The sequence below is a fragment of the Manis pentadactyla genome, chromosome 6 (genome assembly GCF_030020395.1).
Source record: "Manis pentadactyla isolate mManPen7 chromosome 6, mManPen7.hap1, whole genome shotgun sequence".
Taxonomy (NCBI): domain Eukaryota; kingdom Metazoa; phylum Chordata; class Mammalia; order Pholidota; family Manidae; genus Manis; species Manis pentadactyla.
This window is the reverse complement of record NC_080024.1, coordinates 95,744,661-95,769,303: the sequence shown is the minus strand read 5'-3', so window position 1 is coordinate 95,769,303 and position 24,643 is coordinate 95,744,661. Positions and strand designations below refer to the sequence as shown.

General features: G+C 45.2%; 1 protein-coding gene across 15 annotated transcripts in view; it reads left to right on the top strand.

Annotated features, from left to right (window-relative positions):
- DTNA (dystrobrevin alpha) overlaps nt 1–24,643 on the top strand; it is a 333,077-nt gene that overhangs the window by 179,812 nt on the left and 128,622 nt on the right. The window contains exon 1 of one of the 15 annotated variants that reach the window (XM_057503959.1): nt 5,688–5,842. The exons of 13 other annotated variants lie outside the window; for them this stretch is intronic. The gene's annotated coding sequence lies outside the window, so the exon portion shown is untranslated. Of the gene's footprint in view, nt 1–5,687; nt 5,843–24,643 lie in introns of those variants that run through there. One more of the 15 variants, XM_057503961.1, reaches the window with a different exon arrangement.

Genomic DNA, 24,643 nt, shown 5'->3' with positions numbered 1-24,643 from the left:
TCACATCTGCCAGTCAATAGCTGAGCCGTGGATGGACCCACTCCCCTGACTTGCCTGTACTTTCATCTAGTTTTCTGAGCTTTGTGGAAGAAAACCACCCAGCTCAGCACGCTAGATGCATGATAACCATTTCAGAAGTGCTCACGGCACTCCATGGCCACGGTGCTATTTCCAGCCACCTCGCTGTCCTGCTCTGCACCGCGAATGGGTCAGTATTTCCCCGCTTGCGTCAAACTTGTCTCCAGTTCCTTGTTCTGAGCTGGCAGTCTTGCTTCTTACTTGGGAGAGACAACAGAAGCCATCAGAGGGCCTCTTCCTGTTCCCAGATACACAAATACACCTTCGCCTACCGCCTGCGTCTTCTTCTTTCACCCTGTCATGGGAGAGGCAGTTCCCCCGTATCCTCTGCATCTGGGCCCCTCTGATCCTCTTAGGGACCTAGTGCACTTTCTTTCCCATGTCATCAGTCTCTCTGCTGCAGTGCACTGTGCTCCTCAACATGTGACTATTTCCCAGAATCTCCTGTATTTGAAGCAGCCCCTTGATTCCATGCTGCCTCTCAGTTGGCTGCCCGACTTCTCCCACAAATCCAGCTCTTTCAAATAAAATGTTATCACAGTCTGACCACTTTCTCACCCCCGATTCTTCTGCCCCTCATCATACCGTGAATGAGGGTTTTAGTAAGGTCACAATTATCTCCATCTTCCAACGCTAATGAATGCCTTTCCACTCTCGTCTTACTCAGCTGGTCACTAGCTTTTATTTCAAAGACCACCCTTCCTTCCCAAAAGCTCTGCTTTCACAGGAAAACACTCACAGGGCCCCCTCCTGCCCCAGCCCCTCCATCGGGGCATGCTTCTGCACACGCTCTCCTCTCCCTGGGGCTTCAGAAAAATCTCTTTGTACCTACAGTCCCCACGTGTGCATCTCCATCCCAGCCCCGTCTGCAGGGCCCCAGACCCGTGTGACGCTGCTGACCAGTGGTCCCTGAGAACTCTCGGAGCCACCAGGCTCCTGCACACATGCCTCACCCCTCACGGCACTCCCTCGGCAGGCTGCAGCACCCGCCTCTGCATGCAGTGAGTGGGCCCCTGCTCACTTCAGAGCTGGGTGTTCTCCTTCTGCCCTGTGCCCACTCCTGCTCCTGCAACTGCTCCCTGTCAGGCCTGCTTCCGAGTTGTACTTCAGAGGCTGAATTTCTCATCCCACCCTCAGCATTTAGTCCAGAATCACCAAGCGGCCCTCAGATTGGTTTCACCTTATTCCCCCTGCCCCCTCACATCCATCCTGCACACAGTACCCATGTGCTTTTTAAAAATAAAAGTGATCTTATGTTACTGTTGTGCTTAAATACCTTAAACACCCCTGCTGCTCTTCAAGCAAATTCCAGAATCCCTGACAGGGCCCAGAGAGCCTGGACCTTGACCCGGTCCATGCCATGACCTCCGACCCTTACAGAGTGTGCCAGCCACGCCAGCCTCGTGGCCCTTCAACGCCTCAGCCCCACGGGGACCTCCTAACGGCTCTTCCCTTCACCTGAAAGGCATTGTCATTCTTCATACATCCTCTCCAATGGCACTTTCTCAGAGAGGATGGTCTTTCCTCAGACCCAGTTCCAAGTGTGGACAGAGCTGATTACCCTGTGACGCCCAGAGAAGTTCTCAGAGCTTTCCTGCGGTCACGACAGTAACAGACAGCTTGGAATATTGAAGATCAGTTAGCGTGATGCCCTAGACCACAGCCTCCCTCCCGAAGAGAGTGCATGCTGGACACCATGTTGGAGAACCTGCTTCCCCTACGGGCAGGGACCTGGACCTGCGCCCACCGTCCAGAATGCTGACACCCTGTATCCCTGGACCAAGTCCCCAGGCCCTTCCTCATCCCAGTCAGTCACTCATCATTTTCCAGACCCACCTGCCATGAAAAGAGCATTTTTCTCTCTTATATAGAATGGCTTAGTTTCTCATACATTTACCACTATCTTCCAGACTAGTCTGTGTGCCCAATGGACCCAGTAAAGGTCATTCCAAAAAGAGCATTCATCTTCAAAGATTGCCAGGAAGTCCGAAGCCTCCCTCAGAAGGTGGGAAAGGCTGCAGTTTCAAAAGTAACAGTCAGTTTTAAAACCAAGCTACGGGTTCACTTAGAGACAGATATGAGTAGACAACTGTGGTTGGTGGGATTATAAGTGATTAGTAAATATTTTTGCTTTTCTTTTTTATTGTTCTACTTGTTTACTGAAGACACAAAGCCTGAAACAAATAAAACAAGTGGGGTTTGTGTTAATACTTTGTGTGTTAGTGCTCGCCGGTACTGACGTGCGCTGATGCTCACCAATGCCCATGTGCACCCGCATAGCTCCCAGGCCACCTCCTTTTCTCTTTATTGTCACCTGTGTTCAGAGCTTTCTGTACTGTGTCCATCTCGAGTGTCACTGTGGGGCTGGAAGCAATGCAGGGATCTGCGAGGAACTAAGTGGAACGATGTGGGTGAGGAGCCGGGCGACCCCGGGCAGGCTAACCCGGAGAGTCCCGCAACGTCCCATACGGGGGCCTCTGCGAGTCAGGTGGGTGATCCTGCCGAGGAGCGACTACCACCGCAGACACCCAGAAGGGGCTGGTGTGCCTGATGCCTTTACATGAGGGCTCCAGCACCAGGAATTGCTGGCGGGACTTACAGCCAGTCATGTCACCTCGTGGAGCTAGTTTCCTCATCAATAAAACACAGTGTTTACTAAATGATAGTTATGGTTCCTGCAGTTCTCACATTGCGTACTTAGATTCTCTTAAGCTTACAGGAATCCATTTTAAGGGGATAACCCAGCTATAACCAAAAACTTTTGTACAAAGGTACATCACTTAAAATGAGCAACCTGGAAAAGAATATATGTTTAACAGTTAGAGATGGCTAAATAAATTCTGACACATCCAAATAGTAGAATTCTATGCAACTATTAAAAAATACTTTCAAAGAATATATAATACCAGTGTGCTTATTTTACATAGCTTTTATTAAGCAAAAGAAAGTAATAGTCAAAAATTTCCAGGATTTTTATATAAATTAAAAAATACATCAAAATGTTAATATTGGCTATCTCATAGTTGAAGTGTATGTGCATTAATGTCATTTCATAGATCTTTCTGTATTTTTCAACTTCTGTACACTAGATGTGATATTACCTTTTCATGAGAAAACTGACAAGAGAAAGTATACCTTTTTATTTAATTTAAAAACCAAGTCAGTTTTTCACTAGGGAAAAATCCAGAATATAGCTGTATAATTCAGAATTTTAAAGAGATGAAAAATATAAACAAATTTGGGAATAGATTTCCATAACTGAAGAGGGCAAAATGATTCAGGGTGAACAATAAGTCATCTGTAGGATATGTAGCCATCGATTTCACAGTGTTCTGACCGGCTTCGCGCCCCTGCCGGCTCCGCCTCAATGCACGCGATTGCCTTCCCAGGGCGCAACGCTTAGGACTGCTCGGAACTGCAGGGCTGCCAAAGCTATTTTGGTAATCTCTACTGATTGTTGTAGGATTTTTTTTTTTAATGATAGAAAATCTTGCGATGCAGAGCATTCATGTTACTCTTTCAGGCAACTTCCTGCAATGAAAGTTTTTTCTCTGCCACGGTTTTTTTTGTTTGTTTGCTTTTAACCCCAGGCTGCTGCTTTGCACTGAGTCTTCAAAGTGAATTTTCCTATGCAGTTGGCTTTGGGGTCAGGTAATTTCCTGAGTCAGATGACTGTGGAGAAACGCAGCCAAAAGCCTGGGTTGGTGAGCAGTTTACAGTCCTTGTTACAGATCAAGGTGACCTTTCAAAAGCTACTATTAATCAAACATTGGTAAACTGTTTAAAATGTGATCTGTGTATGTGATTTCTATTCTGAAGCTATTTCTGATGAAAATATACCCCATTTTAATTTGGAAAAAATTCACTAGTAAATAACATATAGACCACTTCTTGAGAATCCAGTATAAATATCAAAATGAATTGCTTTACTAAAGTGTTTTTCTTTTAGAACTTTTTCAACCCTCTTCCCACAGTCTGCCCCCGCACTGGGAGTATGTGATTTGGTCATTTCCCCCGGTCGGTGTGGGGGGAGCAGCCACCCTGGCTGTTTGCCTGAAATGGCCCCTGTATTTATTCATGACCCGAACTCATATTATGGAGCATCTGATTGACAATGTGTGTCTGGTTGAAAATGACAGTTTTATCAACAAGGGGCAGTTAGGTGTTAGTGAACTTTCTCTTTGTCTCTCGTTCCAAATCATAAACATTTTCACTAAATGATACTAGTATAGAGCACTTAACTCTGTTTCAAGCTCAGTGCTCTCCTTGGACTATCTCATGTAATCCTTTCCATAACTCTTTAAAGTGGGGATATTATGAAAGAGTGACAGGTGTAGAGAGGTTAAGTAACTAGTATGGGGAGAGGCGGGTTTTAAACCCCTGTCTGGGTAACGCCAGGTGCTCTCCTCGCCTGCCCCCTGTGCAGCGTGCAGCGTTCTGGAATCGCCTGCAAGGCCCTTACCGTTTAACCACAGCAGGGAGGCTGTGCCTGGAGCTGCTGAAGGTCCCCCACTACGCTGAGGTGAAGCATCCAGCCCTGCTTTATCGAGAAATAGCGGCTGAGCCCTACCTTACCAAACCCTGTGCTGACTGCTGTGTGTAACCTCCACGTTACTCCTCCTCAGAGAGCCCATGTCTAACGGGGGACGGGTGGGTGTGTAAACAGGTTATGTGGAGTCTGGGGAGTAGGCAAGGCTGTAGAAGCGGCAGGGGGGCCGTGCAAGGCAGGGGTAAGGCAGCCGCTGGCTAGGACGGGGACCCGCTGGCTAGGACGGCCGCGTGGGGGACGGGCAGTGGGGACGCGCAGTGTAGCTCAGTCCTGCCCCCCCCCCACCCCCCACACTCCTGGGAATAAAGTGAAGGTGGCTCCATAAGCCTTCATTACGCGGCCCTGAGCTGGGGTCCCAGGGCACTTCACAGTGATGCAGCCCAACTCCAAGATCCCCCCTCTTCGTACAGGCCCCCACGCACGGTTTGGAGCGTTTAGCCAGCTGTGTCACAAAGATCCAAGTCCACCAGGCTTTTAAATAGAACCGACGCCTAATGTGTTTAAATAGTGGTTAAACACAGGGCTTTGATGAAAAGAAAATGAACAATTTTACCTCCCACCTGTGGACTGCGATTAGACGTGTGCTTAGGAAATCCCTTTGAGGATAGCCCTTCACACACTGGTGTAGTGTTTACTGAGACGTTTAACTTTTTTTATAGCTTTAGAAGAACTGTGAGATCATTGCTGGATTTCTGTTGAGTTAGTAACTGGCATTTAAAAATACGTGTTTGGAAGAACTAGTGAGTAATGACCAGTATTTCAAGAGATTAGTGGCAACTTAAAAATGCATGTGATTATTTCATTAACTGGTGCGAGTGCTTTGGGGCCTGTTATCCGCACACCTCGGCTGTTCACTGTTCTTTTTTCTTGTTCATGAAGTTGAGTCAGCAGCAGAAAGACATTCAAATTCGACTTGTCATACAGAAAAAAATGTGACTTTGCCAGGGTGGGCGGAGGGAAAAAGCAACTTTTGTCGGCCTTTTGTGTTTCGGCAGCTGGAATCATCGCTGCCATGGAAACGGGCCACATGATGAGGTGTATTAGATTGCTGTGCGGAGCGCGGGGAGGAGGGGGCGCGGCCGCCGGGAGTGAGTGGAGGCCTCTATGGTGTCTCCTCTGTGGAAGTGTGTAAGGCCAGATACTGTAGCTTTCGGCATATGCAGGACCTTAGAGGAAGAATTAGGGACGTGTTGGTGCGTTTAGCAGCAAAACCAGGTAAGGTACGGCTGAACTTGCAGCCCTGCACATGGGGCTCCTCTGCGGGGCCACGGCTTGCTGGGTGCGATTCCATGCCCGCCCCACCCCCACAGGGGCATGGGACAAATTGCTCCTGGTCTCTGACAACTCCCTCATCTCCAGTTTCATCCTTTATTAATCTGACAGTCTAAAATGTGTGAATTTTTATAGTTTTATGGTAGTGTGTGTGTGTGTGTGTGTGTGTGTGTGTGTGTGTGTGTGTGTGAGTGTGTAACTCAAAGGAAGAAAATGGAAAGTTATAGAATCCAATAATTAGGGTCTTCAGATCAGTGTAAACCTGACCAGTGATCTCCTTGTTTTGATCTTTGAAAATGGTCCACTTTTCCTAAAGGACACCTTATTGCTGGCATTGGCCCAAAGCTGCTTGTTTCTTGTATTAAATTAAGCAGTATGAAGAGTTCTCTCGTGCCTTATTTAGTGTATTTACTGTTTGTGGGCTGTTTTGCCTCTTTCATCATATTGCTGCCAGCTGCAGCCAACGTGAATCGTTCTATCTGTGATTTTTACACATTATTTGTTCCCGTTAGTGTTCTGTTCATTCAGGCATTTGGCCCTTTGTGTCTTAGAAGATTTAAAAGTAGAAGTAAGTACAATACTGGTTGGTATAAAATGAACTCTCGCTTGGAGGCTGGTGAGAGCTGAATGTAAACAGCCCCAAGTGGCTGGTGAGGCGCCTGCTCCCAGAACTCAGAAGCCGCCTCCTGGTTGTTTACTTGGCACCCCAGCAGCTTGCCTCAAAAGGGGAGCTTTGTAATAAATGCTCAGAGCAAGTTAAGGAGGAAGAAGATTTCTTTATCAGTACCTTTGATTCCTTATTTGTGGTTTCTACGGATGTTCAGTGTTTGGCTTTCTCCTAAGACATTGGATTTGCTCTGTTTTTTTTAGCTAAGGGCTAGCTACGCAACTTCTCTTAGAACAAAGCTGTCTTGGTAGCTTTGCAAACAAACCTAACCAGGAGAAAAGCCCCACCGTTACTCAGGTGGACTCACTGTCCACTGGAGTGCTTCCCCATAGGATGCAGGGAAGTCTTCCAGAAATACTTTCTTAGTCTGCTCAGATCAGTTATCAGCCACTAACTGGCCCTGATGGGAATAAAGGCCAATAAATTATCCCAACGTTGGTCGCATACCCCTTTCTTCAAAAGGGGAAGCCCAGGTCCCGTCAGGTCCTCGTATGCCCTGTGACTGTCATGGCTGTTCCGCTTCTTGCTCTAGTTCTTATACATCCAAGCCATCTTCTAACGTGATCAAGGAGTTACAGTCATTCAAAACAGATTGTTTACTGGGACTGCAAATAAAGGAACTATTTTCATGGTACCAAATATCAAAAGCATTTATAACAACACTGAACATTTGTAAAATACTCATACTCGTACCCAAATTCATTCTCTCCTTTTCTCCTTTGTTGTTTTGAATATGGAACAAGCTGTGAGCATGTCCTCTGAAACACGAAGCATTTTCACAAGAATAAGTTCTTACTTAAGAATAGGAAGTTCCTAAGAACTGGTGAAAGATGGTACCTGGTGAAATATTTTAAGGTGTAAAATTCCCAAAACTGAGAATATCTGAGGTGGGAAGTGATTTGTTATATTTAAAGGGAAAATAAAAGAGTGAGGGAAAGAGGGAAAGTTGGGGACAGAGACAGAGAGAGGACACAAGAAGTGAAGGACAGAGGTAAAGATAAGATGGTCTCGGTGCCAAGCGGCTTCTCTCCCACAAGAGCTGTAATTGGGTTAAATCTGCACATGTGAGAGAAGAGAGCTGAAATGGTGTGAATGAGGTGGTTTCCACCAAGTTCTAGCCTTCCAGTCTTCTGCGTTTGGAGTGCACCCTGAGGCAGAGATGGTTCCTCTGTATGGTCACGGTGCAAACACATTCCTGGAGTCGAGTGTTTCAGCCCTTCTGCCCTGGGCCAAAGTGCCAGCCACTGAGAGACAGAGCCAGGAGTGTGTTGGACCCACACACACCAGCACTTCTGTGATCTTATCCTCTGACCCTGGGCCGTAGGTACGTGTCCATTCTAGGGTCATCATAACTGGGGGGTCTATAAGGTGCAGGCCCCTTTTCAATTTTATTTTTAATAGGAATTGTATATGTTTAAGGTGTCCAGTGTGGTGACTTGATATACATATATATGTAGTGGAATGGTTGCCACAGCCAAGCTAATTATTCCCCTCACAGAGCTGTCAATCATCTGTGTGTGGTGAGACACCTGACATCTGAGCCAATTTCCTCTATGCAATGTTCAGTGTTATTAACTGGAGTCACCGTATCCAGGCTTGTCCATTTTATGTCACTGCAACTTGTGCCTTTTGAGCAGCAGCTCCTCGTTGCCTCCACCTCCCCACCCCTAACCACCATTCTACTCTGTGTTTCTATGTATTTGACTCTTTGAGGTTCTGTCTGTAAGTGAGAGCATGCAGCGTTTGTCTGTCAGTGTCTGGCTTATTGCAGTCAGCACAGAGTCCTCCCAGTTCACCCACATTGGCAGGACCTCCTTCCCTCTAAGCTGAGTGATACTCTGTTGTACGTATGCACCATCCCTACACTGACCGACACTGAGGTTGTTTCCACACCGTGGTTATTGTGGAGGCGCTGCTGTGCACAGGGGCACAGGCATCTCCTCCAGGTGCTGACTGAATTCCCTTTGTGCATCTACTCAGAAGTGGAATTGCTGGCTCATGAGGCACTTCTATTTTTAGTTTTTTGAGAAGCCTCCACACTATCCCCATGTGGCTGTATGGAAGCTCCTTTTATAGCTGTTTTGACACTTAATATTTCTAAGATGCAAAATGACTTTTCATATACTTGCTTTAAATTAGAAGTTTTGGCACAGTGTTTTAATTCTACCATATTTTTGTCAGCCTTTGTTTAAGTCATGTTTTATTGTTACTTTTGAATGATTGGTAGTGTTTCTTAACATTTTAGCCTTAATTCCTGGAGTTCCCTAGCCTTTCAGGCAAATAGCTAATTATCTGCAAACATTTACCTCTATTAAAGAGGTAGATGTTCAACAGGGTCAGGATGAAGAAGAATCATATTGCCTGCTGTATAGCCTCTTCAATAAAATTAATGATCATTTTGAACCCTAAGACAATATTTCTAAAATAGATGAAGATCAAACAATTAGTGATGACTCAGTATCAGCTAAATATTCCATTTGTAGCAGTTGCTATTTTTAAACCTATGACTTCATTAAAGTGGATTTTATTATTGACAGCCATGTAATTTTTTTGTTTCAACAGAATTAGACTCTTTTAAAAATATTCTTAAATGTTTCAAATGAAAAACAAGTAATGGTACTATGATCATAATCACAATGAGGGCAAAAATGATGAACTCAGAAACAGGCCAGACTTCATTGGAGAGCTCTAGGCTCTGTGTGTAGTGAAAGGCCAATGTTTTCTAGAAAAAGAGTGGAAAATTCTACTGGGTGGTATGATTCTCAGATATTTATTCCCAAATGTAGTTAATCCCATTGATAGCATTTACAAGTACTAACAACAGATGTGCTTATTTTATTCTTATCAGAGCTTATAATTGACTTTGTTCAATAAACAGTAGAGGCTTTCATCAATAATGATTAAACTTACCAAGAATTATACATTGTGTGGGCCAGTGTCTGATAGGAAAAGAGTAAACTCATCACTAGGAATGAACAATTTGTTACATTTCTGATATATGAAAAGGGAAAATCAACTGGGCTCACTTTCATGGTAATATTAGTGTGATATATTTTATAGTGATTTTATAATAATTCTCCACTGCCTGGCATGCATACCATGAAATGGTCACTATTGACAGCATTTCAATATTTTAATCATCTCTTTAAATTTAAATTTTAAATTATTTACAAATAAATAACAGTATTTTACATCTGAAACCTCTTTTCTTGGGTTTCCTTGGTAAAAAATTATACTCAGAAAAATCACTTGACTCTACCTACCCTCATGTAAAGAAAATATTAGATGGATTAGCAATTCCAATATAAAATATGTATTCTTCAAAGTAGTAGCAGAAGAAATGCAACTTGAAATAGAAAAGCACACCTTCAAAGACAGAAGCCATAAAGGAATGTTTACATGAAAAGTTACCACTTCTCAAAAATGTTACAAGCAAAATTAAAAGATAAATTGAAAGTAAAATGAATATTTCTAACATACATGAATGAGAAAAGGTAAGTGTCCATAATATATAATGAGATCTCATAAATCACTAAGAGAAAGAATAGCCCACTTAATTTTTAAGACTTTATTTTTTAGAGCAGTGTTAGGTTTACAACAAAAATAAGGGAGAGATACAGAGGACCCATATGTTCCCTGCCCCCATACCTGCATACCCTGTCCATGATCACCATTATTTACAGAAATGGTACATTTTCTACAAGGATGGACCAACACTAACATGTTATGATCACTTGAAGTCTAAGGTTACACGTTACAGTTCACTCTTGGCGTTGCGCATTCTGTGGGCTGGACAAATGTATAATGATATAAATCCATCATTAAAATGCCATATAGAGTATTTCCACTGCCCTAAGAATCCTTTGTGCTCTGCGTAGTTATCTCTCCCTCCCACCCTCCTCTCCCCTTTCTGGAAATTACTGATCTTTTTATTGTCCCTGTAGTTTTGCCTTTGCAGAATATCATATGGTAAGAATGATGGCCACAAAATGTGACCTTTTCAGACTGGTTCCTTTAAATTATTAATATGTATTTAAGATTCTTCCAAGGCATGGCTTAATTGCTCATTTCCTTTTAGTGCTGAATAATATTCCATTGCCTGGAAGTACCACAGCCTACATAGCCTCTCACATTCTGCAGGACATCCTGGTTGCCTCCAAGTTTTAGCAATTACAAATAAAGCTACTGTAAACATCCATGTGCAGGTTTTTGTGTGGACATGAGTGTTCACCTCCTTTGGGTAAATAGCAAGGAGTGTGGTTTCTGGATCATATCATCAGAGTGTGTTTAGTTTTGTAGGAAACCACTAAACTGTCTTGCAAAGTGGGTGCACCATTCGCAGTTCCACCAGCCGTGCAGGAGAGCCCCTGCAACTCCGTCCTCACCAGCGTCTGATATTGTCTGGGCCCGTGACTTCAGCCATTCAGATAGCTGCAGTGATGTCTGGCTGTTGTGATCTGGGTGTCCCTAATGGCACACCTGTGAGCATCCTCTCACGTGCCTCTTTGCTGTCTGCATATCTTCTTTGCTGAGGTGTCTGTTTACGTCATTGGCCCATATTTTAATCAGGTTGTTTGTTTTCTTATTGTTGAGTTTTAAGAATTCTTAGTATATTTGGGTCATGGTCCTTCATCAGGTGCTTCTGCAAACATTTTCTCCCAGTCTGTGGGGCTTCTCCTCCCATTCTCAGCATATCATCTTTCACAGAGCAGAAGTTTTTCATTTTAATTAAGTCCAGCTTATTGATTATTTCTTTCATGGCTATGCCTTTGGGGTTGTATTCACTAATTATTTTTAAAATACCGAAAATTAAGCAAGTATCATTTTAATTTTTAGCAAATATTTATAAACAGCAACAGGAGGGAGTGGGGGCCATAATACCCACTGTTGGGAGGGTGTGGGAAATGGGAACCCTTGCTGCACTGTTCAGAGTATAAATTGATACTTTCCGTGGGGGACAGTCCACCTGGCAAGGCACAGCAGGGACTTTAAAAATTACATACCCTTGGACTCACAATTCTGCTACTAGGAAAACATCCTAACAAAGTAAATGGTCAAATATATATACAGGGTTTTTCATTGCCATGGTGTTTATAAACATAAACAAAGGGCAGTCATTCTGAAAAGAGACCTATCTCCTGAGAAATGTGACAAACGACACCAGCTTCTGTTTCCGCTCTGATAGCTATAAGCTGCAAGAAGTCATTGACGTGGCTGCATGCTTATCTAAACGTTCCACCTCTACCTTTTAGATACAGCATGAAGGGCAGCACAGTGTAGAGAAAAGGTATTGACTGAAGAGTCCGGGTGCCTGGGCCGTGCTGTGGGCTGGCAGTGTGATACAAGGGTACAAGACATAGGGAAGGAAAGAAAAGCCAGGGATTGCCTTTACCCGGTTATTTGCATCTATCTTTACAACTGGTGTTGCAAATAAAAAGCCCTATGTCAAGTGGGAGGGAGAGGGTATGTTTTTGCAGTTTCACTGAAGGAAGTGTTGATCAGTGATATCTGGAATGCCATGACTTTGATAGAAACACAGCAAAATATTTTGAACACGATATACTTTACAATTATTGTTTGAAACTTGTTGAAAAGAAGCTCACATTCGTATAAGGACAGGCAGAGGATGTTTGGTCTCGAATGTAAATGTGTGAGTGTTCAGGTTCAGGGGAGACACAGAGGTCCAGGCGGCGATGTTCAGGAGGACCTTCTGTGGTGCTGAGAATGTCCCAGGTCCGCACCATCCACTATAGAATACTCACCGCCTGTGACTGGTGAGCCCTCCAAACATGTCCTATGTGACTGAGGAACCATATTTCTAATCGCATCTAATGCTACATCATTTAAATTTAAATGGCCATGCATGACTAGTGCTGTCTCACTGGACAGTGCGGCTCTGGAATTAAGCACAACAAATCCAGTCCTTTATTAAAAATGGGATTCATTTCAAGCATCTCTGATGAATTAGGGTGTATAGGACAAGAAGGCGAATATTTTTATGAAATTTCCCTTCCATTCAAAGAAACACTGACCGGGGAGGCCCTCAGATGCTGGCGGCTGTAAGTATAGGATTTCTGGAGAAGCCTTGATCTCCAGGATTCCGGAGCCTTGCTCACATAAGAATTATAATATTCATTCACCTTGTCATTTACTTAAAAAATAAGCCACTTAAGTTGAATTTGTATGTGTCAGTGTGTAAGAAAAAAGCCCTCTTTCCCTTTATTCTCACATCACGCCTGCCTGCACACCCCTTCTGACATGCGGGGATCCGCCGCACAAGGCCGTCTTGCCAGGCGACCTGGCAGTGGCCTCGCATGGCGGGTCAGGGCCCGTCTCGGGGCGCACCCCCGCACCAGCGTCAAGTGCCGGCTGTCGCCTGAGTTCCTGACCGGCTGGCTATAAATCGGGGCTTCTCACAACCCCTCCTCTGTTTTGGGCATTTGCCAGAACAGCTCACAGAACATCGGGGAAAACATTCCTGGTTTATTATATAATAAAAACTATGATGACGGCTGTGGATGAACAGCCAGATGAAGAAAGGCACAGGCCGGGCTCCCCAAGGGCCCTGAGCACGGCCACCCCGGGCGCGGAGTTGGGGCAGCACCCCGGCCCCGGAACACGGATGTGCTCGCTGGGCCTCTCCCAGCCCCGCACTCCCGGGACCTTATGCAGCATCATCGTGTCGGCACAGCTGGCCATTGCCTCGGCCTCCAGCCCCTCTCCCTTCGTGAGAGGCTGGGGCAGAGCTGAAAGCCCCAAGCTTCTGACCAGGCTTGTTCTTTCTGGGGGTTAGTCCCCACCCCACAGCCGTCTAGGAGTCCCTGAGTCACCTCATTAAAAGAAAAGACGCTCCTGTCACCTAGAAAATTCCAAAGGATTTAGGAGCTCTGTATCAGGAACTGGGCACAAAGACTAAATATGAGAACAAAAGATGCTCCTAGTACTCTTATCACTTAGGAAACTACAAGGGTTTTAGGGACACTATGCCAGGTACCAGGGCCAGAGACCGATATATTTCAAGTCGAATGCTGTACTATTAGAGGACATTGTATCAAAAACTAATGACAGTCCAGAGTCCCTAGTTTCCTGAAATATGTTTAGGAATCAAATGATGCTGAACAGATATTACAGAGAAAGGGTGAGAAAATTCTTTGTGGAGAAGGAAGTACTGGGCTAAGCTTTTAAAACAGTGAGCATTAAATAGGAAGCTGGGAAAGAGGAACTGCAGAGAGGGACCAGGAGGAGAAAATGAGGGCGAGACAAGGAGCGGAAATCTGAAAGTGTAAGCTGGTCATGAAGGTGTACACATCCATGCAGCTCCAACCTGTGGTGGAGAACACTGCTGATGGCACTAATGGGAGTGAGCAAAGCCCCTTTGCATGCTTGATATTTAAATGACATGTCAATTTGTGCAGTGAGTCTTGCTAGGAATTAAATGCTCTGACATTTGCATGACCTAAGGGAGATAGGGATAGGCTGGTGGCCGGGAAGGGTGATCAGGCCAGAGGCTGGGAAGGTGAAGTCCTAAGGGGATAGATCGGTAGGAGCCCTCAAGGGTGTGGGGGTGCCTCCCAGCAGAGCCCACCCAGACCCTGACATCAGGAACAGACTTGGGTCTGACCTCTTCCCTGTGGTGTGGGTTAGTCGAGGGTAGGTGGATCGTCATCCTCTGGACAGAGAAATTTTATGGAAAATTAGGTGACTTGAAAACTGACTGAAGTACGAATGTCAACAGATGCAGAGGATGCTTAAACATCACAGATTCCAGCAGTGCAAGAATGGCAGCTCAGCCCTGTTGTGCTGGGGCTCCTGGACTGAACAATATTGCTGGGGACTGTGTGCATGAGAAATGGACAACAGCCCAGGCAGCGGAGGTCTGAGGACACCACGGTTAGGAAGCAGATGTGTGAGGACACTGGAGGGTTCCGGAGTCTGCAGGAGAGGGCCAGGTAGAGCCTCAGCTGGGTGGCCAGCAGTCAGCCTCGCCTTCTGCATCTCCCCTAGCTCCCTGTGCGTCGTGGTCTCAAAGTGCTTGGGCCAATGATCTCCCTGGGGGGTGCGAGGCAGTGTCAGAGGACAGAAGATGGCCAGCAGACCTCCTCCACTCTGCTGCTAGGAGGGGCAGCTGGGCAGATGAGCTGGGAAAGTCCGTCTCTGGATGTTTGTTCTTTTCTACGTCGTCAGCCCATCTCAGATGGCTCTTCTCCATGAGCTTCAGTGGTTTATAGTGTCTTCAACTGTTAGAGAGTGTGTGGGTGGTGGTAGTGATTCGTGGGGTCTCCAAAACAGTCTTTCCTACTGTTATGTGTCATTGACTATCTGGAGAAGTAACAAGCTTTTATTAACCATAATCACTAACAATTTTACTGTGATTTGCTGTTGACAAAATATTTTGAATGCGTTTGTGACAGTCCTCCCAGGGAGACGACATCATCTTTCCTCTCGAAAGAGAAGAACATCAAGCTCAAGGACTGTCTTGGAGGCCTTGAGTTAGCTAGTGGAACACAGACGTTAATTTCCTGATTTACTGACACAGGCTGCTTGGCTCAAAGCCCCTCTCCTCTTTAAGAGCAAAACCTCAGTGACAGCTATGTGCCTTTAGAAACGTGCTGTTGCAAACAAAGAGCTCTTGCATTTATTCAGATTATTGACATTAAATCCTCCTTTTTGTTAATACTCTGAAAGTAGTTTATGTACACAGTAGGCATTTAATAACTGTTAACTGCCTGATTATTGTCTCGGTGGTCTGCCCCATGATCCTTCTGATTCCTACACAGCTGATGGAAAGATAATTCTGAATCGAAGAGAACAATCAGCAATTACCATGTCCAATGTGGGAAACAAAGAAAAATGTGAAACAATTCTTAATTTAAGAAAATGAACTAACCTTTGACATCTAAACAAGCAGATTTAACTCAAATGTCCAAATCCAAAAGGCAACAAGGCAGACACCTTATGCATATGCAAAACCAATATAAGGGGATTTCTGTGAGCCCCCAAACTCCTCCCCCCCACGGTCACACACAGCCAAACCGCTCACAGATATATCCTGCCAATGTGCCCTCCCATGGTCCTAGGTGTGTTTTGTCTTCATATTATACACCATCCATTTTCTTCGCAGCCTTCCTGTAACCAGCATCGCCCATGAGTTTAGCCATCTCTCTTGTGGACCAGGTATCAAAAGTACTCCTGCCCCAGCTAGTTCTCTGCGGGAAGCAGTGAGTAAGTCTGGGCAGGAGAAACAAAGCATGATCAGTAGCAGTGGTTTTTCCAGTCTGGTTAAGCTTGAGGAACTCAAGTTCCTAACTTGAGTCAGTGTGGGTGCTGTTCAGGCTTCCTTCTGCTTATTCTTTTCCTGAAAATTTAGAAAAGCCATTCTGAGTCACATTTCTTACCTCTGGCATTTAAAATTGTGTTGAAATAATCTCTGGGTTCAAATGTTCCCTTCTGACAGTAATGCTAAGGTCTAAGACTCTTGTGTAGAATCAGGGTTCGAGCAAGAAAAAACTATTAGATGAAGGAGAGATTTTCTTACTAGCTATTAAGTATTTTATAAAGCTGTAATTATAATTAAATTGAACTACAATTAAAGAGGGTGTTGATATAGACAAACCCCTGGAGTATAAGCAAATACTAGAATGATTATTAATGTATGCTTGCCCAGCAGTACGTATCATGGGGAAGAGTATTATTATGATGCAGTAAATCTTACAGAGAAGGAGGTCTTCATTCATACTACAAAACAGATTCCAGCTAGGTTAGACTTGATTCTTATATCAAACTATAAGAAATTAGAAGAAGAAGTAAGGGAAACTTTGTCATACTACAAAACAGCTCTATTGAGATATAATTGACAATAAACTACACTATTTGAAGTATATAAATTTATACACATTGACATGATGTGTATACCCTTTAAACCATCTCTGGGATCAAGATAGCATTTCCATCCTCTCCAAGTTTCCTCATCTCCCTTAGTGATACCCCCATCCCACCCTCCCCTGTCCCCAGGCTACCATAGACCTGCTTTTGGACACTAGAGATGTGTTTGCATTTTCTCAAGGCATATATATATATATATTTATATATATTCTCAAGGTTTATACAGTTCATACTTTTTTTGTCTGGTTTCTTTCACTCAGCATAATTATTTTCAGATTTAGCCATGTGGCATGTATCAATATGTTCATTTTTATAGCTGTGTCCATTTATCCATTCATGTTGATGGCCATTGGGATTACTTCCAGTTTTTTACTATTACAGATAAAGCTGCTATGAGCACTCATGTGGAAATCTTTTTTTTTTATTAAGGTATTATTGATATACACTCTTATGAAGGTTTCACATGAAAAAACAATGTGATTACTACATTCACCCATATTATTGAGTCCCCCCCAGACCCCATTGCAGTCACTGTCCATCAGTGTATTAAGATGCCACCACAGATTCACTATTTGCCTTCTCTGTGCTACTCATGTGGAAATCTTTAAATGAATATTTATATTTTCTTTCCTTTGAGTAAATACCTAGAGGAATTTTAAATGGTTTGTGAAAGAAAAGGGTTTTATAAGAAATAGAAATGAAGGTTCATAATGGAAAAAATTTATATTTGACAACATTAATACTTTAATTTCTGCTTATCAAAAAATGTCATTAACAAAATCACAGGTTAAATAATAGTCAAGGAAAATACATAAGTTGTAGCTAGTAGTGGGAAGAGCTTGCTCTAGGCAAGGGTTAAAATTGTGTGTCTGTTGCGTCAATTAATCTGCACAACAGTCCCAAGAAAGACACTGTTTCCCTAGTTGAGGGCCACCCAGAACTTGACCGGTGTTCTGTGCTGCCTCCCGTGGAGTGCACCTGTCAGGGGAAGTTCATTCTCCTACTGTAGAAAAGCATGCATGAAACATAATGAAAATAATTCATAAAATGTACACGTGTGACACATGTATGTAGGATAATAGGTCAATAACTGTAATATATGAAGAACTTGTGCGAAATATGTAAGAAAACACTAAGGTAAAATGGGAAAGAGACATAAATAAGTAGTTCTCACGAAGCACAAATAAAAACGTATGAAAAAATATTAAACTGAAGTTTTAATTAAGGAAATTAAAGATAAAACAACACCATCAAATCCTGACATTGAAATTAAAATTAGAGAAAGCTAAAGGCAATGAAAGAAACCAAATGTCAGCGGCGACTCATCTGTGTGTAACGGATGGATTTTCGGGTCCGCTTGCCCGCGGTTTCTGATTTCCTTAGGTAGGTACCACCTCCGCGATGCTGGGATATAAATTAGGCTATAGAGGCAGGCTCCGAAAGTGAAAAATCGGTGTGAATGCGGTTGTGAATAGAAAAGAGGCAGGCTTTTATTTCCTTTTGTATTATTTTTGGAATTTTTCTAAGTAATAAGGAATCAGGGTGAAATTATTTTGAGAAAAAGAGGGAGAACACAAGGCCCTCTCGAGTTACATGGAAAGCACCGCGGGGACCCAGCGCCTCTCCCTCCGGGGAAGGCAGGCGGCGGAGGGACGCGGAGGGAGCGGGGCCTCTTGGCTGCTGACCTGCCGGATCCGGAGCCCGGGGGCAGCCCCGGAGCTCGGTCTTCCCGGCTCCAGGCCCTGCTTGTTCCTGCTTCACTCTACTGCCGGTGGGCCCTTTTCACGCAGATGGGCTCCCACCAGCTCGTGGACAGGGCCTGCGAGGCGGCAGGCGGCGCGGCCCCGGCAGCCCCCAAACTGCATGCCGCCCCCAGAGGGACTCAGCTCCTCGGACAAGATCCCGGCCAGCGACCGGCAGGGGCTGGCTTGGCCTGTGTGCGCAGCCCGGAGGGGTTGCCGTGGCGGGCAGCGGGGCGCTCCCACCCCAGGCCTGGTCCAGGCGTCCGCTTCTGCGCCCCAGCGGAGAAGGCCAGTCCCAGGGCCGTCACACAAGACGGCTGGCCGACCGAGGTCACCGAGAGGGGAGGGAGGGCGATGCCAGGACAGTGGGGCCGGTGCCGGGGCAGGAATTAACGGACGATGCCTCTCACTGCATCAGGCAGGTTTCCTCCTGGAAATTCCAAAGGAACTGAGAATAAGAAAACCAAGTCGTTTGCCCAAGAACGGGCAAGCAGGACATGGGAGTGAAGAGGTTTGCGCAAAGGTGTGTCTAAAGCTGCGGCCGAACTTCCCCTCCGAAGCGCTTGTCTTCCCATTAGCTCTGGGGCTGCTCCATGCGCAGCGGAGGGACAGACACACATTCCGTTCCTGGCTTTGAGAAACAGCAAGGGGGCAAACAAAGCGTTAGTCCCCAAAGCTGGCTTTCCCCGCCTCTGAGAACATGGCTTTGAGAAGAGCTAGCAAGGAAACTGTCAGAGCGTGTGTCTTATACGAAATGTTGGTAATTTTCCACACATTAAAACTGTGTGTAGAACACAGACACATTAAAAGAATCTCACTCTCAAATTTTTACCTTTTTTGAAGAAAAAAGCACCGTCCACCAAGGAGAGCACAAAGACATAATCAATTCAGTTGATTTTCTTTTATTATTAGCTATATTGATCATACAGCATCCTTCCCCTCCACGTAAAGACTTCTTCCTGTGACCTTACTACTTCTAGAATGTATTTCTCACTTAAAAATTGAAGTTAATGGGAAAATAGTGTTCAATACACAGAATTTCAGTTTACAGCAAACTTATCTGGAGGACAGCTGTGCCGTGGAGCTGGGCATCCTGCTTCAAAGCCCTGCATGAAAATGACCTCTTTGGTTCGAGAAGTGACAAAATCTGGGGAATAATTCCCCCCTTGCTCCTCCTGTGATCTGAGCTTCCTGCTTCACCACACGTCTCAGCTTCGTCGAGAAGAGCATCAGGGGCCACAGGGCAGCAACTCTCATCTCCCAGGGCTCAGGGAGACTCCGGTTCCATTCAAAACTGGGAAGTAGTAAAAATTAATTTCTATTCCCTTTGAAACAGCTATATAATGAAAGTATCGTTATTCAGACAATGTTTGGCTTCTTTGAAAATACTCAGGGTTATCCAAAATTGACCATTTGGGGCTTGACCAAAACAGGACTGTATATTTTGGGATATCTTAACACCCATTAAAGAAAGAGCTAGCTAACATTTATTAGGGAGATTGAGTCAAATTGTCCCTATGATCTAATTTCACATCCGCATACAGCACATGATTTAAAATTTTACATGATGAAAAGGTGCACAAAATTGTTTTGTGAAATGACCATGAAGTTTCACTTATTTTGGTGAAACCCTAATTATTTCTTTCAAGATGGTCTTTCTTCACCATGTCTCCCCCATCTCTTGAAAATAAATTTGAAGTCATAGGAGTGAAAGTGAGTGATTGCTCTCTCTTTATTTCTAAGTAGTTTATCTTAGCAGCACCTGGGCCATCCTGTCTGATCCTCCCTCTCAGTGCACAGACAGGCCACCCGCAACGGAATAGTTCCACCGCGGCCCCTCCAGGCCAAGCCTTCCGACTCAGTCTCTGCACATCCCCGCTTCATCCCATCTGGTCAGTGTTCTGTAGCTACAGCGGCACTTGTGACGCCTGTGCCCAGACCCCTCCAGCAGCCCTTTCTTTCCTCCTCTGTGCAGTGCAGGCCACCAGGGGACACAGACAGTGCGAGACGACCTCACTCAGGGTTTCAGGCCCTGGGGGCGCTGATGGACGCCCCTGAACCGGTTCCCACCCTGTGAAATGGTCTGAGTGATACACCAGAAAAGCGCATCCACAGAGAACTCTGGTTGTGGTGGCTCACGGGAGGGAAGGATGAGGACAGCGTGAAGGCAGAAGCTTGAGTATTGGGGGATCAGGGAGGGCCCCTTGTCCATGGTACTCATGGCTCTGGCCAGGTATGGTGCTCAGAGGGCTTGGGATTTGCCCGGGGAAGAGAAAAGAGAATATTCCAGGCAAAGGATCAGCAGAAGGGAGGTGCAGGGCGGTGAGTGGAGTGCCTGGGCCACCGAGGACCCGCAAAGCCACTCGAAGGCTTCGGGACTATAAAAGCTGCACAGGTCCACCTGGCCTTGATGGGCTGCTCTCCAAAATGCATCTTGGTTCACACGGGGCCATTAGCACAACCGCAGACTGCTCAGTGAGCCCGTGAGATCACAAGCTGCCCCAAGAGCACATGTCAGCAAGGAAGGCAGCCAGCACCATGAGAACGTCCCTGCACCCCAGGAACTAAACCACGTCGTGTGTCAGCCTCAGTCAGAACAAAGGTGTCCACACTTCTTGTCTGCCACCCAGAACCTACGACTCACTGAGAATAAGATCATCAAGAACACCAGGCTGAGCATGGACGCCTTCGTGAGGCCGAGTCTGGCCTCATCAGCCCCTCTCCCGCTGTCCCCCCAGTGTGCCAGCGCCTCGTCGTTCTCCACCTCCGACTGCTGTCCTGACCTGACAGGTCCCCTCCCACTACCGTCGGGAGCCTCTTGGTGAGCACAGCTGGAAGTGCGGGTCTGGTCGGAGCACCCCCTTCCTGTGCCCCTTATGCCTCGAGCAGAGTTGGTATTCTGGCTGGGTTCTGCCTCCGAGCGCCCGGAGCCGTGAGCGGCACATTAGTGGAGGAACAGGACTGGTTTCTGGGCTCAAGCGGGTTTCCCACAAGTTTCACACAGAAAAGCTGTGTGATTAGCTTGAACTTTTAAAGCTAAGAAACACCTGGCTCTGATTCTGGGTGAGTAGGATACAATCAGCCTCTATATTAAAAATAAATACATTTGTCATACTCTAAGTGATGTATTTTAAAAATGTGACTCATTTTTCTCTTTTTGTTTGGAGGGAAAGGGCCTGTTGTCTTTGAATTCTTCACCACCACAAGTAGACTTCCCACTACAGACCTCTGCAAAATTTTGGCAGAATTCTAGTTTGGATGAACGAAGGCAAACCGAACTTTAAAAAGCTCTATCATTTCAAGGTCTCATTAGCTCAAGTTCAAAACATGTTCAGGCATATGGTGCCACAGGACAATGACTTGCTTTTTTGAAAGATTTCTGTGGCCCCTTCTCATGACAACTGCATTTGAACATCAAGGTGTTGTGACTCTTCAGTGCCCCACACCTATCCCTAACACCCCAATTCATTTCTCGATGAAAGTTCTCCAGAGAGTTTTACACCAGGGCCTGGCTCAGAGAGACAGATCTTTAAATCAGAAAAGAGAAAATGTCACTGACTTGGGAAGGCTGTGTAGTACCATATACTGAGAAGATCTTTAATTGGGACCCAAGCATTTAAAATTTTTGACTTTGCTAGTTCACTGTGCTGCCTTAGACCTGTCACTTGACTTCTGAACATCACTGTTCTCACTGAGTGACACCACAGAGTTGGGAGCAGCAGTACAGACGCATATCACAAATGGGACAGTAGTGGTCTGTAGTCTGACTCTTCTATACACAGTTTGTGTTTGCCTAGAAACGTAATGCAGGCTCTGTATTTTATTTGAAATGTCCTGACATTATGTAACTCTGAGAAGACTGATTCATGTTTCAAGCCCAGTGATTTAGCAGCTCACAGCTGGAAGGGAGCCCCATGAGACAGATCTCCATGCCATGCGATCCCACAGGGTACTGCTGTTCATGCAGAGTGAACTCCCTAAGTTCCAGAATCCCCTTCAACAGCTTTCTGCAGCTTTTAAAGAGCAGTCCTCTGGTAGCTGTCTCTCAGTGCCTAGTCATTTCTGGGAGTGCTTAGACTCATGGGGTCTTTGACGTCACTGATGTGCTGTGGACTCATCGCTGTTCAGGAGCCCAAGCAGCAGTGGCATGGGGATGCAGGTCTGTGTGCCAGCTCTGTCCGGGAAGGCTCAAGTGCCTTAGCAAAGTCCTTGTTAGAAAGGAGCTGCTCCTTCAGTCTGAGGCCCTGAGCCTGCACCTGTGATCCTCTGTGTTGTCACGAGGTCCAGGGACACTTGTTTGCGTGAGTGTGGATGCTGAAACATGCATCCAGAATGCTTGTGGTGGTCACAGAGCAGACACATGAGGTGCACACAAGTGCTTCTGCAGTCTCAGAGGTGTTATCCACATGATGTTAATTTATCTGAATAAAAATGTTTTGTTCAGGTGCTACAGCTCTTACTGCATCACTGTTTCTCGTGGTGTGTCTACAGAATGGGGTAATTTGAAGTATGGGCACCATTCAGAGAAGCACAGTGTGTGTGTGTGTGTGGATGTGTGTGTGGGTGTGAGATCTGTTCCATTTATAAGCACTAACTTGGAGGATTATGACTCAAAAATCAGCTTTGTTTTGTGGTTCTCTGGGCAGATCTGTTTTCTACATAACTGTAGTCTACTTTGTCCTTTATATTATGGTAAGAACAGCATAACATTAAAAGATGTGATCTTTTAATTGGGTTATTGTAAGTCATTGTAGGACTAGCTTTTGGGGATTATAAGGTTCCCTGTGGTTCCCAATAGCAGGACCTCATTTCCAGACCCCTTGGTCAGCTAGCTACCCTGTGTTTCAGAATATTGTATCTATTATAAGCATCTGGGTGATTTTTTAATATGTGACTGATTGGGGTTTCAGTGGCTCTTCTAATGTGGTTGTCGAATATGTGATCTCATATTTTAGTAATCTGAAAATACTCTACTATATTTACCTCTATTAAGTTTGGTTATATTAATTAAGCAATGAGAGCTAATTAAATGTGCTGATATAGATGGGATCAGAGTGTAGCCTGGTTAATTCTAATCATGAAGCCCCTGAGATCAAAAGGGCTTGTGGAGGTGAGTTTGTGTGCAGAGAGCCCAGCACTGACCCTCAGGAGTGGATCCCCGGAGCATCAATGACATAGCGACTCATGGAAAAGCTGTCTAGACATGTCCAAGATGAGGGGCAGGGTATTCAAACCTGAGCTTGTGTTTTCTGATGGCATTTGGCAGATGCCCGATAAATGTCAGTCAAATGTATATGGCAGTAGGATGAACAGGTTAAAGCGTGGAATGAAAAGTCAGTTCTTTAAAGTCTCTAAGCCTCACTCTCCTCATCTGTAAAGTGGGGATAATGACACCATAAGATCTGAGGATTAAATAAGATCATGAACATTAGGAATTCATGTAGAAGGTCTCAGTGAGAGAGCAGTGTACTGGTCGGGCAGGAGCCTCCGGGGAAGCTTCTGAGGCACCAGCCCAGTGCTGCCAGAGGATGATCTGATAGAAGTGCCTTGACCTTTCTCAGCGGCAGTAATTTCCTGCTATAATAAATTACCACAAATTTAGTTTCTTAAAACAAGGTCCAGAGGTCCAGAAACCCAAAGTCAGTTTGGGCAGGATCGCTTAGCTTCTGGAAGGTCCCGAGGAGAACCCACAGCCATTTCCTGCTCCATGACCGAGACGCTCACTCCACCGGCTCAGCACGATGGCTCGGAGGGAGAACAGGCCCTTCTCGCCGGCCCCCCTCACTCAGGTTCCTGGCTGCCGTCCGCCAGAGCCATGGATCTCGAGAACAGACTCCTTCCAACCATTCCTTGATTTCCGACAAATTCTTTTCAGTGAAAGAGGCATGTGTAAGAACCTTGTAATTCATAAAAAGGTCCAGAGGCGAGAAATAGGGCCACCTCTGTTTCTTCTGTCTCCCTGGTGGGCTGTCACGGCAGGCAAGTCCCAGGGAAAGGACCCTGGTGTGCAAGGTGCCATTGATTGCTGCTGGGCTCCTGTTCAAGCTTCGGCTGCCGTGCACTCTGCCTGCTGCTTTTCCATGTGGCTTATTTGATTCTGGCCTGTGCATTCCTAACCCCGTATGCTGGGCTGTGCTTTTGCTGGACAGTGGTCACCAGAGTCCCTCCAGTGTCACTGCTGTTTTCTAAGTTGTTTTCTATACTATCAACCTGAGATATTCTAATGTGAGAGAATTTGAGTGGGGAGAGGAAAAACTAGCATGATATTAATTAATATTTAACTGGGGGTTAGTCTCTATTGTACTTTTTACTGACACATTTAATGAAATTGTAAAGTTGTTAAATATAGGCTCCCTGAACTCCTTATTTTAAAGAAGAAGACAATAGCTCTTTGTACAACCTAGAATTTTTGAAATTTACCCTTTAAAAATATTTGTTCTAGCACAAATAAAT